We start from the raw sequence: 16,140 nt of genomic DNA, 5'->3' as shown, positions 1-16,140 counted from the left end.
GTACTCTGCAGGTTCTCTGGACTGAGTACTCCTCTCTGATACCCGTATTACCAATTTTTAACCATTATGAGGGGCAATAAAAACCCCCTTGAAAATCTGATGAAAGCCATAAAGTGTACATTTATATACAATTTTTCAGTCAGTATCAGGTGGTTCATAGACACCCATGAAGCCCATCTGTTGGCCTCCCATTAAGGTGCCCCACCTTAGGGATTCCAGGACCTATGAAAAACATTTCTGGCCACTAGGATTTATTAATATCCATTACTAAAATAACTGATTCTCCTATCTAACACCCAATTTAATACCCAGGAGCCAAATAACTGGCAATCAGCAGACATTATTAACTCGCTAATAATTCTCAAGATCAGAAAAAGTACCCAGAAACTAAGAAATCTGACCAAAACCAAACCATGGATTATAAGAATACTTTACAAACAAAAGCACAGGTACCTAAGCTTATATACACAAAGATATGTGCTACACCACTGTTTGTAGTAAATTTTTAAAAAGGTGTGTGTGGGGGGGGGGGGGGGGGATATTCTAAATGTCCCTTCATAGAGAAATGGCTCAATAAATCATGGCATGTTGAAAATTTATTTTATGAAAATAAGAGATCTACATTGACTTGGGACATATCAATGGTATATTGAGGGGAAGCTTCAAAATAATATATAGTGTGATCCTATTTTAAAAACAAAAAACTTACAAATCTTATATTGTTAAACATACTTTTGTAAATATAAAAAAAGGTATGGAAGAATTCACATCTGGCTGTGAACACTGGTGGGGGATTAGTTCTTTTTGTCTGTACTCATCTTTGCATACTTTCACTTGTTACAGTTAAGTATCACTTTTGCCAAGTAAAAATCAAAAGAAAAAAAGAAAAACTAAGTAAGGTTGACAATAGGATCTATCAATAAAAACGGAGACCTCTCACCCCAACACCCCATATGCATTTTCTAATGCCCAATTTCCCAAAAACTGTCCCACCCATAATAAGCCCTGGATGAAATCTAATTTCCTTTTGACTTTTCAACAATTTTGATGTCTTTGATTCCAAAGACAGGCACTCTTCTGTTACACCTATTAAAGCTGTTTTATAGTTTAAATATGACCACAATTCACAAGTATGGCTTTTTCCCCCTTTAGGGAAACAGACATCTCAGCAGAGCCACTTATAAAAGGTGTGTGGAACCCACATTAGTCCAATACATAAAAGATGGATGCATGCAGCACAAACACTATCAAATTCTAAGGTGAAGAAATAGGAGCACAGAGGCCATTCCTGGTGGGCCAGTGGTTCTCAACCTTGGCTAAACATTAAAACTACCTGGAAACATGTTTTAAAGTATCAGTGCCTGGGCACCACTTTCAGAGTCTAATTTGACTGGCCTGGGAACAGGTGCTTGTTTCAATCTAAAGTTTCTCTAGATTATTCAAATGAGCAGCCACTGCTTTCTACATTTCATTTCCTTCCCTTCTATCAATTTTTACAGAGCTTTCCCTTTATCAGTTATTTTAGGGCCGTGACTGTATTTGGGAAAGCCAAAACTGATCACCCAGCCAATGCCTGTCTGCTACACATAACTTATATTGTCCTTCTGTTGATTTTTGATGCCCAACTTCAATAACATTACTGAAATCTATGGGTACCATCATGAGGAGCTCTTCACATGTCAACACTACTTGTAGCTTTGCCTTACATTACGTTGGAAAACACAAATCCAACATTACTCTACTGATTATTTGAAATATTGCTGGACATTAATTAATGGACTGCCTGATTTTCTGTGCTCATCTTTACAGGTATTTTAAAATTTTAACAGCCACCACATTGCAAAATACTGATGGAAAGAAAAACCATTACTTGAAATATCTCCTCCCACTCAAATTTAGTATCTGAGAACAGTAAAATACCCAAGAAAAATTTCAATACAATATGCAAGGGGATTCACTAACAAAATGAAATATTTCTTTAGTACATGTTATATTACAACACAAAAAGTCAGGATTCAAAACTTTGGACTGGTGCTGCAAATTATACAAAAAGATATTTTAAAACAAAGGACACTGTATATTGTTTATAATGGCTGGCATTAAAAAATAACTGCCTTTATGTATCTACAAATGGCATTAGCATGTATTTTCAAAGAAGCTTACAATGGTCCATTTAAAGTTCTGATCTAGGAACTGTACTCCCAAGCATTTATCCCAGTGAAATGAAAACTTAGATCTACAAAAAACACCTGTACACAAATGTTCACAGCAGCCTTATTTGTAATAACCCAGAACAGTAAACAACCCAAATGTCCTTCCACTGGACAAGTGGTTAAACTGTGGTACATCTATGGCATGAACAGAACTCAGCAACGAAAGGAACAAACTATTTGGCACACGCAACAATTTGAATGGATCTCACAAGCATCATGCTGAGTAAAACGAGCCAATCTCTAAAGATCACAGGCTGCATGAACATTAGAAAGCTGAAGAACACAATAGTGATCACCAAGGGTTTGAGGAAATTATAAAGGAGAGCAAGAGAAAGCCTTGGGTTGATGGGTGAGGGATACAAAATCCTGCATCTTGATTGTGATGGTGGTTACACAAATACATGTAATCAAACTGCACAGAACCATACAAACACACACACACACACATACACACACACACACACACACACACACAAATGAGTGCATATAAAACTGGAGAAATCTGAATAAGCTCTGGATGGTACCAATGTCAATTTTCTGGTTTTGATCTTGGACTTCGGCTACCTTTGGGGGAAAATGGGTGAAGGGTACATGGGACTGCTCTGTATTTTTGCTATTTCCTATGAATCTGCGATCATTTCAAGATGAAAAGTTTTTTAAAAGTGAGAGGAAAACAAGAAGGTGGTCACTTATTTAAAATACACACACCATGTTTCCTAATCTATGTGAAGGTATAAACAAGTAAAAGGGAAAGATGTAATAAGGGTGGCTGGAAAGAAGCAGATGGCTTGAATAACATTTATGGAGCATTTATTATGTGCCAGGCACTACAGCTTATCCCATTTAACTCAAAAATCCAGTGAGGTGACTGCTGATTAATATCCCCACTTTTCAGATGAGGAAACTGAAAGAAGGTAAGAAATTCAATCAGGATCACATGCTGGCAAGAAGCAAAGATGTCAAAAATAAGAAGAGAATTTCAAAGAAAATAGGATTTGGAGAAAAAGTGTCATTACTATATCAAGAAAAGATTTAAAAAGTAGCTTAAAATAGGTAGAATGCTACAGAGGTAAATCACAGCACACACTGATGAATACTCTGTCCTCCAAGAACTTAAAATCTTTAATACACATTAGCCTAGGAAAACTGAATGCACTTGACCAGAGATGTATTTGCAACTGGTTATTTTTTATTAATCTTTCAATTTCTGCTTAGAATAGAGAAGAAAAGTAACAACGATTTCTCCTCTTTAAAAGATGTCCACCAAATGAAAACAAGGAGAAAAAGGTGAACCAAAATTCAGAAATAATACAAACAGGGCACTCAAAATGGTAAGAAAACTAAGCTGATTGACTATAACAAAGCCTATTCATGAAAGAAAACAGAAAAGCTGTAACACTGTCAAATGCAAGGCAGAAGTCTAAATTAGGTTAGAATAAAACATGAATCTACATATAATGAACAATATGGGCTAGCAAGATGAATATTTATTTGCAATAAAATAGTTTTAAATTAAATTATGCAGTTAAGATTGGTTTCAGTCTGGCTTAGAATAAGCGGAAGGAAAATTTCAGCCCTCTTTTTCACTCCATCTTCAATTTAGATCATTGAATATTGAATATTTTAACAGCATGCCAAAAACCAGAAGCAATTCTAAGATAAATTCAATGCAAGTAAATGGGTATTTAAGAGGAAGTTTCTTATTCTGGTTGTAAAGCCTCTGAGACAGGGTTGCTTTTCTAGAGGAAAATAACATCTCAATTTTAATTTTAAAGATCCAGTGAAACCCCAAGAAAATACAATATTTAAAATATTGGAAGTATTAACCACTCTTCTAAATTGCAGACACTAAGCAATCCACGTAGTGTGCCGCTTGAAGTAAATCGAGTAACCGCAGTCAGCTCTGCCTTTAGGATCATCTCTGATAGAAAAGGTATTCTTTCCTCTTAAATTATCTTTTTTAAGTTTACTTATTTATTTTGAGAGAGGTAGAGCACAAATGGGGGAGGAACAGAGAGAGAGGAAGAGAGAGAGAATCCCAAGCAGGCTCGACATTGTCAGTGCAGAGCCCAATGTGGGGCTCGAACCCATGAACCATGAGATCATGACCTGAGCCGAAATCAAGAGTCAAATGCAAAAGACTGAGTCACCCAGGTACCCCTTAAATTATCTTCTAAAAGCAAATGAAAATGCAGTAATGATGTCAGCATGTTGGTTCTTAGAAGCTTTGTAAACTTCTAATTCAGGAAGTAACATGCAGGAATTTTACTTGACGTTCAAAAATCTCTCTACAGAAGATCTGGAATAAAATGGCCACACCACAATATTCTCATCCATGGCTTTAATTAATATGATAAAATCTGAAATAGAATTCTTGTCATACATCCTCGGAATTGCTTTCTCATGCACAAATAGAGTAAAGGAGGGCCAAAAAGCAAATGTATCCAGTTGGACAATATCTATCATACAGTGTTTATGGATTTCTCTGCTCTAAGGAAATCTCATGAGGTTAACTTATTTTTTACGGGTAAAACCCTAACACATTTTTTATAAAAGCCATAACCTAGGCCATTTTGTATGGTGTACAGATATACATTAAAATCTCCCTATAATTCTTGGGGGATCATACCAAGGAAATGTATTTTCAGTAATGCCAGATTCTAATCAATGGTGAATACAAATTTTTGAAGTTTTTACAACTAAATATCCTTAAATAGAAATATTTTTAAGGTCTGGAGTGCCTGGGTGGCTCAGTCGGAGCCAGTCAGTGGGAGACTCTTGATCTCAGCTCAGGTCATGATCACACAGTTTGTGAGTTCGAGCCCTGTATCAGGCTCTCTGCTGTCAGCACAGAGTCTGCTTCAGATCCTCTGTCTCTCTCTCTCTGCCCTCCCTCGTTCTCTCTCTCAAAAATAAACATTAAAAAAATGTTAAAAATATATTTTTAACGTGTGATAACGATATTGTGGTTGTGTTCTGACAAGGGATTTCTTGAACATACTGAAAATTCACAGATGAATAATTTAATATCTGAGATATGTTTTAAAGTAGTATGGCATTGGGGGCCAGCAGGGGGTAGTTTAAACAAGACTTGCCACAAATGGAAAGGTAAAGCTGAAGGATGGGGACATACAGATGAATTATCTTGTCTTCTTTGGTACATGTTTGAAATTTTCCAACATAAACTGTGTATATCCATGCATGGGATATAAAATATACTCATGTAACAGGAATTCTGAGCAGAAATTCAGGTTCTTGAATGCTTCTTTTATGGCAAAAATACCAGGCAAATCATCTCACCCCATGGTACTATAGTTTCCAATTTCTAAAATGCAGGGATGGAACATGATTTCTATGGTTGCTTCCAGTTCTGAAGTTTTTACTCTCTGAGAATGCTGTTTTGTTCTTCCGAATGGAATTTCAATTCATCTCACTGTCTACAGTAACCGAGTCTATACTGAGAAGGCACAGCTGTCTTAAGACAAAGTATGATCTCAAAGCAGCTCTTTTAAGACCATCAGTGCCACCCTGTCATCACCTCTCACTTACCACATGAAAAAAAGAAAAAAGGGAGGCAACCACAATGATTTCCATAGGGTAGGTGAAAATTCCCTCCCTTCAGAGATTTGACTAAGGGTCACAAATCACATGATATGTATAAAAGGCACTCCCTTTAACACGGCAAATCTTCCTGAGTAATTATCAAACAATATTTTTATAAATATATTTTGAAGACTTCTCATCACAGTACTGTTCATAACGGTGAAAAATCTGGTATGTAGATTACCATTAATAAGGGTTTAGTTAAATATATCATGGTATAGTCTTATAACAGAATACCATGCAACTATGTAAAAAATAAAGATATTAGCCCACAATGATCAGGGTATCATAAAGGGACACAGGAACCAACCGAAAGACTCCCAAGGGTCAAAGCTGGAAAAATTAGAGCAATAAAGTTGTATTGGATTATAACTCAAAGTATAAATATCATTAGTCTATACTGACATTAAAAAAATGATTCAATAAATAAATGGGAGAGAAGAGAGAAGTCTCCTGCGCAGAATTCCAAATAACGTATGTAGATACTCTGCTTCTCCCCTACAGAAGGTGGAGCATAACTCTTAAGTGTGGGCTGCCTTCCTTCCAAGGAGCACAAGATGGAAAGTTGAGAAAAAAGAGTAACTTTACAATAGAGAAGTCTGACAAACACTACCTCAGCCAGGATACCAAGGTCAACATCAACAGTAAGGTCACAAAGCTAGGATGCACCCTTGAAATGATGTGATAAAAACAGCCTTTTGCCTCTGTGGCCTCCCTTAGTCTAACCCCACATAACCCCAGTCTAACCATGAGAAAACAACAGACAAGCCCAAATGAGGGGCATTCTACTATCTGACTGGTACACCTCAAAACTGTCAAGTCATAAAAAACAAGGGAAGTCTGAGAAACAGTCATAGCCACGAAGAACCTAAGGAGACATGATGACTGAATGCAGTGTGGACTCGTGGATGGGGTCCTAGAACAGAAAAAGACAGGAGGTAAAAACTCATGAAAGGGAAATCACAATAAAGTATGGACTTCAACCAATTATAATGTTATCAGTTTGGTTCATTAATTATAACATATGTACCACACTAACATTAAGAGGTTAATGAGAGGGGAAACTGGGAACTCTGTACTATCTTCGCAATTTCTTTATAAATCTAAAACCTTCTATGAGGCGCCTGGGTGGCTCAGTTAAGTGTCTGACTCTTGGTTTCAGCTCAGGTCATGATCTCACAGTTTGTGGGTTCAAGCCTTGCATCGGGCTCTACATTGACAGCATGGAGCCTGCTTGGGATTCTCTCTCTCCCCCTCTTTCTCTGCCCCTCCCCTGCTTGTGCACACACTCACTCTCTCTCTCAAAATAAATGAAAATAAACTTAGGAAAAAAATCCAAAACTCTTCTAAAATAAAAAGTTTATTTTTAAAAAATGAAAAAACAAGATATAAACTTACAATGATGTGGAATGATGGCCAATATATAATAAACAAAAGAACTGTTACTAAACAATATGCATATTATGAACCTATTTGTATCTTAGAGATATACATATATGTACTTTTTTACCAAATGCCTGGATAATTTACACCAAATGCTAACCTCTGGGAAGTGAATCACTAGTGATTTTCACTTCACCACCCACTTTATGCTTTTCTGTACTATCTGATTTTGTTCTTTCTACTAAGCATTGATCACTTTAACATTGAGCCTTCTATAATCTTACAAACTATTAACAAAGCTCTTTTACTCTGGGAAAAAAAAAATTAGGCATACAGCAGAGGATTAATAGCAGTGCTCCTCAGCTCAAAATAATACACATTTATGAAAGAGTAAATTTTACTTTTTCAAGGAAAAAATGTTTAATTTTATTAAGTAGGCTCTATACCCAGAGTTTGTGGGGCTCAAACTCACGACCCTCAGATCAAGAGCCTCATGCTCTACTGACTGAGCCAGCTGGGCGCCTCTCAAGGAGAGAAATAATATTTTAAGTTAGTACAGAAAAGTGAATGAAAGCATGGATTTTAATCAGACTTAGCTTAAATTCCTGGTTTCACCATTTACGACTGGTTATGACCTTGGACAGTTCAACAACCTCCCTCAATTTCCTCATTTTTATAGTAGGAAATATGTACAACAACAAACCTATTGCTCAGCAGAAATATCCTAACATTATTTAGTCATCAATATAAACATACATTACATACTACATAAGTGTGTAGTATATAAAATATATTTCATAACAAAATTTTATTGGGTTGCCTGGATGGCTCAGTCAGTTAAGCACCCAACTCTTGATTTCAGCTCAGGTCACGATCTCATGGTTCGTGAGTTTGAGCCCCACATCAGGCTCCACGCTGACAGTGAGGAGCCTGCTTGGGATTCTCTCTCTCTGCCCTCCCCACCTCAAAATAAATAAACTTAAAAAAAAAAAAATTTTTAAAAATCAAATTTTATTAGAAGGAATTACATTAGTAGTAGCAAAAACTTCAATGTATGCCTGGAGCCTGGCCCTACTGAGGCTCCATAATGGCAAGTGTTTCTTATTGGTATTAACAAAAATCCAAGAAAAAATAAAACACCATCAGGAAAAAATTTAGTTTCTCTAAGAACAAGGAACAGTAAAAGACAAACCCTACCCTCAGCTCATTCTACATCATCTGCAGCAATTTCCCAAATGTCTCTGCTAACTATTTATTATGGTGATTAAAAATGTTATTGTTAACATGCCCACAGACCTGAGATTCATCCAGAGAATACACATGAAAGCCACTTTTCTAATCATAACCAGCTTAAACTAAGCTTTGGAATACTAATACATCAAGTTCTCCTTCCTATGGAGATAGTTTCCCTATTTATGAATGTCAATACAAATTTATGAATGTCAATACAAATAAACACCAGCCACAAACTAAACTTATTTAAATCTCTTGATTATACATAACGAACTTTAATAAAGAAGCTTTAAATAGACATATATTTTGATCTGTAACAAATTTCTGGGCTGGCTGATTTATCTCAAATATGATATTTTCAAATTACCCAAATTCAAACCTTACATTACAAAAAATCACAACAGACAAGTCTAATCACGCTATGAATTAGGGGACTTTTTAAACAAGGCCAAACAACGCACATCAGAAGAATCAATTTGTTCCATCAAGTGAAAAGTTTACCCAAACTGATTTATCATATAGTTTAGGACATACACCCTTAAAGACCTGTTAATTTAGGAAGAAATTAACCAACCATAAACATAACAATATTATATTATTGTGGCAATTTTTTCTACATTAGAAAATGCAAACTGTTCAGTTTGGTTGTTAAAAGAAATTAATGTAAACACCTTTTAAAATAACAAAAACATAGATACAATTCAGAAACTATATTCAGGTTGTTATATGTAATCCAGTGTTGGGATTATAACTATACAAAGACGGATTTTATAATATACTCAAAAGTATGTCACTGAGAACTGCACTGGCAAATAGATCAAAGAAACTTCTTTTGGTTAAAAAAAAAAAAAGAGACTGACTATAAGGTTTTGAGTTAGTTTAGTTTTCTTAAACACTATAAAAGCAAATTTAAAATGGGAATTCCAAGCATTCTGCATAGCAATATTATATATACAAGAAGAGTATAATCCTTTATCATGTTCTCTAAATTCTAAACAACTGAAGAAGGGACCACACTGGCACCTCCTATATATTATCTCATTTAATTGATATAACAATCCTAGATAATCATCACAATTTCAAGGGGAAGACACTCAAACTGAGTACTTTAAGTAACCTGCCCAGATAATAAGGGATACACCAGCAATTACATTACAGTCAGAATTTATATACGATACATACTACACACACCAGTTATATACATATCATATCTGGTATCTAACTTTTTAGGTTTTTAACCTATACAATTAGTCTGTTCCTATGATAACTACTATGTATGTGTATTTCAGCATTTGCCACATTGTACTGTAATCTTTTACTTATCAATATTCTCTATTCAATTATGAGCTTCCAGAGAGAACGGACTATATGGTGTTCATCTCTGTAACTGCAGAACATAGTCCTGTACCGAGCACATCTACATAAATTTCTCCTTAGTAGCTTACCCATGGTTCTGATGTTATTTTCACTAGCTGCTCACGGGTGGTGAATATTACAGAAACATTATCACACTATTAGCCATCCCTTCAGCTTCAAGATACCCAACAGTAACCATCACAATAGGAGAAGGCTTGGGCAGAAAGAATGTTCAGTCTGATCAACCCCAGTTTGTAGCATTACTCTTACAATCCTATTTAAATACATTACGTGCTATACAGGGTTCTTCTTTTTTAAGTTTCATAAAGCTGCATCTGTGCTTACATTAGTCTACTCCCAGGAGTTCATATACATTATAGGAAACTCAATTACAGGATAGCTCCATGTTCATAGTATATACAAGAATTAAGGAAAGACATAAGACGACATAAATCATCAAAGGCATAAACGCTTGCCAAAAGGCTACCTTTTCATTACAACAGGACTACAGTGTCCACGGGGACAAAACCATACAATTTATATATGCTTTCCCATACAAGAAACAGGACTGGATGTTAATGGCATTTTTGAGAATGTTACAGTGTAATTATAAAATGATATAGGTTAATATATAAGGAGACATCAAGTCTCTCAAAACAAAATGAATATTTACAAGATTAAGTTTCTGTTTTGTTAAACATTAAATAAAGGTGTTGGAACTTAAATGGAAGTGTAAAAATACCAATGACCTAGTACTAAAACTAGTTAACAGAATTACTGATACTTTTCATTCTTTTAGCAGACCTTTTACCTAATAAATGTTAAAGCATGTGGTTTGTGTTTTCAGTTTTCTTCCCAGTTCTAGATATTGACTATGAATCCTTTTCTAGCATTTACCTTTCTGTTCCCACCTTCCACCCAATTCTACCCCCAAACCTGGTAAGGATGTCTTCTTTAATTTTTCAAGACAAGGGAGTGAATTCAAATGTCTGTCATGAACTCTTGAATAAAGAGTTAAAATGACAGCATCATAGGACTATCCTGACTCTCTTTAAAGTCATATTAATCTTCTAGAATAGCAATCTAAATCTTAGAAGCAGAAAACACAGGAAGCTCAATGTTCCAAGAAAAGTTAATAATAATTGATTCATCCTGGCTACCCAGGAAATACACAGCAAGGATCCGTGTTCTATGCAAATACTGACAACAAATCCATCTAGCAATACCTGCCATCCTGGGACAAGGAAAATAGAAGAAGAGAGCTCACAAGGCAAATTCACAATGACTAAAAAGTACACAAAGAAAACATCATCAGTTCAGAGGTGAGAAGGGATCAGAACTAAATGAAACATAACAGAGATCAGTGTACTTATACTGACAGGAGTAGACTGGGGTAGTGGAAGAGACGAGATCACCACTGACGGGAGATGTGAGTGGGATGCAAGTGGACAGGACGCGCAGTGGACAGAGGGGAGGGTAAAACAAGCAGGAGCTGGAGGTGACAGGAGCTGAATTACAAGAGATAACAAAAGACTGGAGGCGGCAGACAAGGCAGGAAGCCCACCCAAGGAAATAGAGGGTAAGGAGAACAGAAATCATTTTCAATGGGAGGATGAATCATGGAAAAGGCAGGAAGCAGGCAAAACACAGACACCAAGCAAGAAATTCTAGACAGATGAGAAAAAAAATGTAAAAGTAGTAAGTACATAGGGAAGAAAAGTGAAAAAAGGATGAAGTAAACAGGCCTACTAGGAAAGGAAATATTTATTAAAAAATGGTTTCTGGAATTTTGTTTTATTAATTTAAATTTTAAAATCGCTTCTGCTTATATTTCTTTCTGTTGGGTAAAACTTGATTCATAAGAACAAAGGCTTCCTCAGTTTACAAAGAAGAAAATTATGGCTCAGGTCAACTGACTTAAGTCACAAAAGTAGGAAGGGTTGAAAACAATAAAATTTACTGTCAGTTAATAATGTTAGTTCTAAGCCACAAACTAATTTTTATACTGACAATGTGTGTATACACATTAATGACTTTAATGACCAATTGCTTCATTTGTTAAGTACAAAAGCCTTCTCTTTTGCTTCATTTGTAAAGTACAAAAGCTTTCTCGTTCTCTCTCTCATATTCTCTCTACGCTTATCAGCATTTGGAGAAATCCCTGCTTCTTACTGCCTCCCCCAAAAAGGAAAGGGCACAGTATGAAGGTAACATTTACATCAGTATTGCTAAAAAGAAATCTGACGAAGGTTTAAAACAAAGTTAAAATAGTAATGATTAAAAGATGTTGTAATTTTTCTATAAATGTCTACGACCCATCTTATTCTGGTCTCCTAGTTAACTAAAACCACAACACAGAGATCATCCTTCATTTCCACCTAGAAAGAGTAGAGGAAAACAAAACCCTGAACAAGAATACAAAAATAGAAAGACGAGCAAACCCAAAAACGAATGGAAATTATTCTATTCTTGATCTTAGAAAACAAGCAAGGGTAGGAGAGAACCATACCAAAGGTCTATTTATGAAGATACAATTCTTATTTTTAAACTGAAAAAATACAGTCATCAGATCGTCAGGCTAAAAAATTGTGCAAGAAAAAAGCAGGCACATACAGAGACTGAGGAGTAGATAAAAGAAGATGAATCTGAAGCCACAAAAACTGTGAACAAGCAGCAGCACATTATGAAGAAGCAATTTGTCAACATCCTGTCCCTTTAGTGATTAGCAGAAGCTGGTTTCTGCTACTGTATCTACTATTTCTCTATCCAAACACAATAAAACTCTGATCATGAGGAAACTACCAGCTATTGCAGTAGAGGAAAATAATGCAAATATTACACACAAAAGCAGCTGGGTTAACAATGGTAATGTAAGAAACATATAAAGACTTGTGCTAGAGTCTTGTCACTCATATTTTCAGAACTATCTTCTTTCAACTCCTTAAAAATCCTAAATGATACTGCGGTAGCTTCTTGAAATTTGCCTTTTCTTCACTTTTTTTTTTTTTTTTTTTTTTTTTACCATTCTTCCATGATTATCTTAATGAGTCACTTGACCATATAGTCCATTCACAGGCATCATCGACACACATTTTTATCGACTTCTGGAAATGGATGCTGCTCCACAGCCTTTAGGAGACTTCTTGAAGGAACAAACCTGGTTCTTTGGTCTCTGAGGACATGCTGAAATTAGGATTCTCTCTCATACTCAAAGATGACATGGATGCAAGCCAAACTGTGCTGTTTCCAAGGTAAGATGCCTTAAAACACAAAGAAAAAAAAGTTAAAAATCAAACAGATTTTGAAAACACAAAACTCTAATAAAGCAGTACAAATTCTCACAGTATTTACATTTTAGCTAAGACTGAAAAATAACTGATTCAAATAAAAAATTTTTTAATCTTTCACTTTAGCATTAAATACTGTATTTTTCAAAAAAACTTTAACAGAGCATCACAAAATACACAATAAAAATACTGCAAATAATGGACAATTCCTGAAGTTAATACAAAAACATGTTAAAATTATAAAGAAATTCTGGTGATTTACCGTTTAATCTTTATCCTGGCCAGGATAGAAGATAGGCTATGAAAAAATATTATTTCCCTATATTCATATATTACTTGAAAATTATATGAACAAGCATGGTTTATAGTCAGCTATAAAATGAACTGCTGAATTGACTTGGAAAATTTCTTCCAGCCCCAAAATTCTGAAACTACATATCATCTGGTGACACAATCTTGGTACCACTGAACCAGCTCTAGGTAAGGCAAGTCATTTATTTGACTTTGCCCAATTTTCTTATCTATAAAATACACAGCTGGTACCTAAGGGGGAGGTGGAGACTAGGATCACTTGCAGATGATTTAAAACACAGACGCCCAGGCGCAGCTCTAAAGAATCTGAATCTCCAGGGGTCAGCTAAGGTGTCGCTTACTTTCATCATAAACCCTGGGTCATTCTGACATACACTTCTACTTAAAGAACAATCGCACTGGATCACATTCAGGATCCAGCTCTACAAACCTAAAATTCATAAAATGGGGCAGTAGACATTTTATTAAATTATCCCATATTGATAGAACTAGAATAAATGAATTAAATAAATTCATATTGATAGAACTAAAATAAATTCAATTTCTCTTTCCCTAAAAGTCCCCATTCAGAGAAGAACCTGAAATTAAGATTAAGGCTAACATGCCCGTTGGATAGACATTTCGACATAGATTATTTTAACTCCAATTATTTCTTGGGATATTTAAATAGAACACAACTGTGGGACAATGTTCACAGTTATAAACTGCTTCTATGACAGGTCATCCCAAAATATGTGCTGGTATGAAAATGGAAACAGCAGGTCATTTCTTCACTGACTCCTATTACAAAGTACCCCCAAGACAAACAACATGACCTCCTACCCAGCAGAAACAATCTATAACACAGAATACTATACCTGCAGAGCGTGTGTCCTCCCTGGCCGCTAACCAGGTTTGTAGCCCATGCTTCATTCAAGGGCACTTCCTCCTCTGATTCCTGGACAGTGGGTGTGCTGATGTATGTACTCCCCTATCTGTGGAGTCATTTGGATTCAGTGTCTCTTTTGATGCCCAACACCCCCAAAATAATACTGTCAGCTCCTGACAAAAGGGACACAAAAGTGGGTTTTCAGAGAATACCATTTTTTTTTCCATCTTGCTGGATTTTGTTTGCAGCCCCTCTTTTAATTCCACGCAGCTTCAAAATGACTTCACTCCAGGTATGTCACCAAATCAACAGCACAATTTTACATTTTTTTTTTCCATCAAAGAAATATTACTAGAAGAGGCCTCCTGGCCAATAGTGTTCTGTACTGCCCAAGACAAGCTGAACAAGTGGATCAAGATTCCACATGAGGCCACAGCAAATGGATATAAGTGCACAGGAAACCTTCAGGAACACTTACGTTCTGGTAAGTTACTACCACTGGGGTTTAAATCTAGTAAGTGTTTAAAAAAAGAAAGGTAGTAAGATATCAAGTGTTATTCAATATTATATTTCACGTTTTCTGACACTAAATTAAAAACTTCAACAGTCATTATCCTACGTCCTGGTGAATCACTGTCCTCGAATTCAACACCTACGGAAGAGTTATAATCCTCATTCAGTGTTGAGATTCAAAATTCAGTTTCTCTCCCCTTGCCTTTAGTCATTTCAAAATGTAGTGTCCCCGGAACCATTGATCAACCACTTCCATTTGAAAAATTCAGCACTGTTTCTGCAGCTCAGTCCTTGCAACCTATGCTACTTTGAAATTTGAAAAAGAGCACCTTTTACAGCCAAGAAACTAGTGTCAAGTTTTAGATCTGTCTTCTTTGATCGAGAAAAACTCCCCAGAGAAAGGACACTGACTTGGGGGCCAGACTGCCTGGGCTCATATCCAGTCCCTTTACTATATGCATTGTGATCTTGGGTAAGTGATTTAATTACCTTGCTGGGTCTCAGTTTCCTCATTTTAAGAAATGGGATTATAACTGTACCTACTTCGAAAGATTGTTGACATTCCAACAAATTAACAGGCAAAGATTCCTGAAACAGTATCTGGCACATTTTAAGCACTACATAAATGTTAGCTATTATTTTCACTTTATTTTATTTAGCTACAAATTCTCATACTGTTTCACATGTGCACACAATGTCTGCCCAACTAAAATACTACCTACTTGAAGACTGGAATCACATGCTGAATATCTCTGATGTTTCCCCTAGGGTATCTAATATTCACTCAATAAGTAAATACAAACCTACTCTGTATACATTATACTGGATGAATAAGGAAAACATAGTATCTTATATATTCTCAGCCCTCAGTAGCCATTATTTTAGGTGGGGAAACAAAACATGCAGAAAAACTTATTTAACAGTATAAAGCTATAAGGGATTAAATGCCAAAGTATGTGGTATAAACAGCTAACATTTATACCAGTATACATTTATACTGTGCTTATCGTGAGCTGCAGATTCTGTGGAGAAGGTAAAGCTGGTGTGGCCCTGCCCCTAAAGTTAAATGGGATCTTTGGTAGTGGAAAGAAGAGAGGACAGGATTCCAGTGTATTTGGGTTCATTCCACAAACAGTCACTGAGTACCTTCCATGGGTCAGGCTCTGTTCTAGGCTCTGGAGATAAGGCAATGAATGACAGAAAAGATCCCTGCACTCTGGAGCTTTAAAGGGCACTCCATGTGAGAGCCAAGTTTTGAAGTAAGGAACGAGAAGAGCTTATCCTCCAAAACGATGAAACAACACTGGTTAAATGCCTTACAAACAGGAGCCAATGCCGTCATTATAGTCATTCTGACTGTCCAACAACAAAC

The 16,140-nt window shown here is 36.0% G+C and overlaps 1 protein-coding gene across 6 annotated transcripts in view; it reads right to left on the bottom strand.

Moving 5' to 3' along the window:
* SLC20A2 (solute carrier family 20 member 2) overlaps nt 1-16,140 on the bottom strand; it is a 107,241-nt gene that overhangs the window by 88,138 nt on the left and 2,963 nt on the right. The window contains exons 2-3 of one of the 6 annotated variants that reach the window (XM_042934722.1): nt 14,245-14,428; nt 12,946-13,048 (exon numbers count right to left, since the gene is read on the bottom strand). The exons of 4 other annotated variants lie outside the window; for them this stretch is intronic. The gene's annotated coding sequence lies outside the window, so the exon portion shown is untranslated. The remainder of the gene's footprint in view (nt 1-12,945; nt 13,049-14,244; nt 14,429-16,140) is intronic. One more of the 6 variants, XM_042934723.1, reaches the window with a different exon arrangement.

Source organism: Panthera leo, chromosome B1 (genome assembly GCF_018350215.1).
Source record: "Panthera leo isolate Ple1 chromosome B1, P.leo_Ple1_pat1.1, whole genome shotgun sequence".
NCBI classification, from domain to species: Eukaryota; Metazoa; Chordata; class Mammalia; order Carnivora; family Felidae; genus Panthera; species Panthera leo.
This window is presented reverse-complemented; position numbering and strand designations above follow the sequence as displayed.